The sequence below is a fragment of the Octopus bimaculoides genome, chromosome 14 (assembly GCF_001194135.2).
Source record: "Octopus bimaculoides isolate UCB-OBI-ISO-001 chromosome 14, ASM119413v2, whole genome shotgun sequence".
NCBI lineage: Eukaryota > Metazoa > Mollusca > Cephalopoda > Octopoda > Octopodidae > Octopus > Octopus bimaculoides.
In genome coordinates, this window is record NC_068994.1 from 55,095,003 (window position 1) to 55,099,073 (window position 4,071).

Genomic DNA, 4,071 nt, shown 5'->3' on the forward strand with positions numbered 1-4,071 from the left:
ATATATATACATATGTACATATATATGTGCATATATATATACGTGTATATATATATATATGTGCATATATATACGTGTATATATATATATATGTGCATATATATACGTGTATATATACATATGCATATATATACGTGTGTATATACGTGTGTGTATATATATATATATATATATATAAATACTTTTATTTGTTTCAGTCGTTTGACTGTGGCAATTGCCACCTGACTGGTTCCCATGCTAGTGGCATCCAGCTGTAGAAACACTGTCGGATCAGATTGGAGCCTGGTGCAGCCTCCTGGCTTGCCCGTCTCCAGTCAAACCGTCCAACCCATGCCAGCATGGAAAATGGATGTTAAACAATGATGACACAAATATGTATATACATACACATATACAAATATATATATATAGACACGCACACATGTATATACCTTTACAAATACATACCCAAGATGCACGTTTAGCTGAATAGTTAAGTTTACAATCAAGAAGTCCTCAGGGGTCAATCACACATGATAAATTTTATCATGGCTTCGGGTCCAAATCTTTTGAGAGAAATTTTTCCAATTCAAAGGGTCAACCATGTTACACACAGTGTCAATGACTTGGCTCGAGAATGCCTGTGGAGTACTCAGCCACTTACATGGCTACTCTATGGATCAAATAATTAGAGCACTCATTGTTAAAGCTGACAGATCCAATTTTTTTTATACACACACATGCACAGTGAGGGTGCATGGCTCAGTGATTAGAGTGTCGGGCTCACAATCATGAGGTAGTGAGTTCAATTCCCAGACCAGGCTGTGTTCTTGAGCAAGACACTTTATTTGACGTTGCTCCAGTTCATTCAGCTGAAGAAACGAGTTGCAACATCACTGGTACCAAGCTGCATTGGCCCCTTTGCCTTTCCCTTGAGATAACACTGGAGGTGGGAGGCCGGTACGCAAAGGTGACTGCTGGTCTTCCATAAACAACCTTGCCCGGACTTGTGCCTCGGAAGGTAACTTTCTAGGTGCAATCCCAGGGTCATTCATGACCGAAGGGGATCTCTAACCCTTTTATATATCTACACCTTTTCAACTTATACAACAAGCACTCTTTTTTAAAATGAACTTTATACTTACTGAAATTACTTTCTGAAAAATTAATACAAAGTGCGGCAATGATGTCTTCATACAGCAAATGTTTTACCGTTTATTGTTTTAGCTACCATCATGGTTGGGACTGGTGTACACTGTGTGTTTGTTGTGGAAACGTTCTATGAAGAATAGTGAATCTGGGAGGATTTTTTTATTTTTTTGCCACACCCTGAACTATCCACAGAGAAAAGAAATAAACGACCCCCCACCTCCCCTTTAATCACACACCCAGCAGAAAGACACAGTTAACAGAACTGTTCCATGGTGATGTGATTAAGCAGGGGCTCTTCTAATAACAGAACGGTTAGAATTAAGTACAAGACGGCATAGTAAGCCTAGTTAACTTGACTGAAGATGCTAATCAGACATTCAACATTAGCTGAGAAAAGAAAGGAGAAAGACAGATTTGAACTGAGAATCTATGAGGTAGTGGACTGGAAGAGACTGAAAATTCAGTCCTGGTTGCTAATCTTTGTCTTCATCTGAGTTGCCTCCAAATCTTGAGTGAACCGTTTAAAATCATTTGGGACAGTTTACATAGGTTGGAACTAATGGATTAACAGAATTTTCTTTAACCCTATTATTACCATATTTCTCTTGCAATTCACTATCATTGTCGCAGTTGGTTTTGAAAATGATGAAGAATTTATTGAAATAACTTAGTTATTATTAAGCTGGTGTTTGAAACCTGAATTAACATGAAATTTTGACGGAAGGTTTTAATTTAGATCACTAGAAAACGAGTTTGGTTTTTAGAACCTAGAGCTGCCTTAGTCAGGTGAGTATGAAAGGATTAATTTTCTATTACCTCGATAACAGCTCCAGAATAATTCTGCTATCAAACATAGCAGGAGACATGTTCCTATGTCAGTCGGTCTCCTTTCAGACAGTATCATATGAGCTGCTATGACTAATCTATCAAATATCTTGCATCATGCATGGCAATTTCTCCTCACCTTGCCCACCACTCCAAAATATGCAAACTAAGGCAACATAGTGAAAAGCATGTGGCTTGGAGGTTCGGGCATTTCCCTCATGACTGTAAGGTCATGAGTTCGATATCCAGCAGCAACATTGTGTCCTTGAGCAAGACACTTCATTTCACGTTGTTCCAGTCCACTCAGCTGGCAAAAATTAGTAGTACTTGTATTTCAAAGGGGCCAACCAGGTCACATTCTGTGTCATGTTGAATCTTGTTGAGAACTATGTTAAAGGTACACATTTCTATAGAATGCTCACCTGCTTGCACATTAATTTCAAGAGCAGGCTGTTCTGGTGACCAGAACAACTGGAATCCTCATTGTTGTAATCGATGGAATGCCAATAACATAGAAATAAAGTATTTTGTCCAAAGGCACCAAAAAAACTACCAGCAGATATATGAACCTACAAACACTGAACGGAACAGCACAGTACTTACCCAATCAGCCTAATTGCATCAATTATTAAAATTTATAACACACACACAGAGTTCATTTATTCAATGCTGAACTTTCACAGTCACAATCCATTTTTTGTATGGCACAACAAACTTCAGGTAGAAGCCAATGTTTGAATAAACTCTACATGTATTAAACATTTGTTTTCACACACACGTCTTACATATGAATAAACATAAGACAACACACTTAACGTAAGTCCATACTGAGCATTTTTATGTTTTTGTGTCACAAAATAAACAAAAACCATTCGCAGTAAATTGATGTCAAGGAATTGTTTTCACATAATTAGAGAAAAAAAAAAAAAAATTAAAATCTTACCCTGAAGCAATTATGGAATAAATATATTGAGTAAATACTGAAGGAAGGAAGGAAGGAATATGGAGATAAAAAGATAAGAAAATATATGCTTAAAGCTACTGAAAAGACAGTGTAGGAGAATGGTGGTGGTGGTGGTGGTAATTTGAGGTTGAGATGTGGTTCATGAGAGGGAGGAGGTGGAGAGTACCTGAAACCAAAGTTGTTTGAATGAAGGTGGTGGTGATAGCAAGAGTATTACTCAAAGTAGAGTGTTGGATAGAAGATCCACAAGAGACAGCATGAAGCCAGAACAGGAACAAATGGACATACAGGTCAAGAAGAATAAGGGGAAAGGCAAGACAAAACAAAGAGAGAGAGAGACAATCAACAAAAGGGAAAAATAGGACAAAATAGAGGAGGGAGAGAAAGAGAGATGCAGCAACAGACATGATGTAATGAACAAAAGCCAAGTAAATGGTGATGATGATGGTATAACTAGGAAAAATGAATGATGTTTATAGTCTCAAGCCAAGGCTGACTGAGTAGGCCTCAAATGGAGCAAAAGACAATCAAGCCATGACCATCCTCTCCTTTTCTTGGGCATTACATATTCCAGATGATCCTACCCAGTGCTTTCCTCCATTTCCAAGATGGTAAAGTGTGATTTGAGAGAGAGATTTTGCTGCTACTTTGAGCAGGCATGGCCAAGCTGTTTTGATTTACTGTCCACACGAGACCAAGCCCATCACCAGGCTGGCCACACTGCTAAAAGCAGACCCAAGCTACTTTTTCATTAGGCAAGTCATTCAGAAAGTCCCACAGGTTTATACTGACTAGTATAAGGGTTCCCTCGACACATAGGGGGACGTACACACATTATTCTGTGTGGTTCAGAGACTGACATAGCTGGAAGAGAGAAAGAGGCAGAGAGAGAGATATTGTAGTCATTAGTTGTGGAGTGGAGCATATATTAAGACGGTAATAAGTGGGTAGATGGGTGGAAGGCAGATGTGTGGGACTGGAGTAAAGGAAGATTAGAGGATGTGGAATATCTGTCACAGAAAAGAAAAGAAACGAGAGAGAGAGAGGAATCAGCACTGAGGAAGGATTAGGAGAAGAAAATGGCAACACTGAAAACTGAAAGGAAAAAAATAAATAACAAAAACAGAGATGATAGAGGGGAAATGATTATA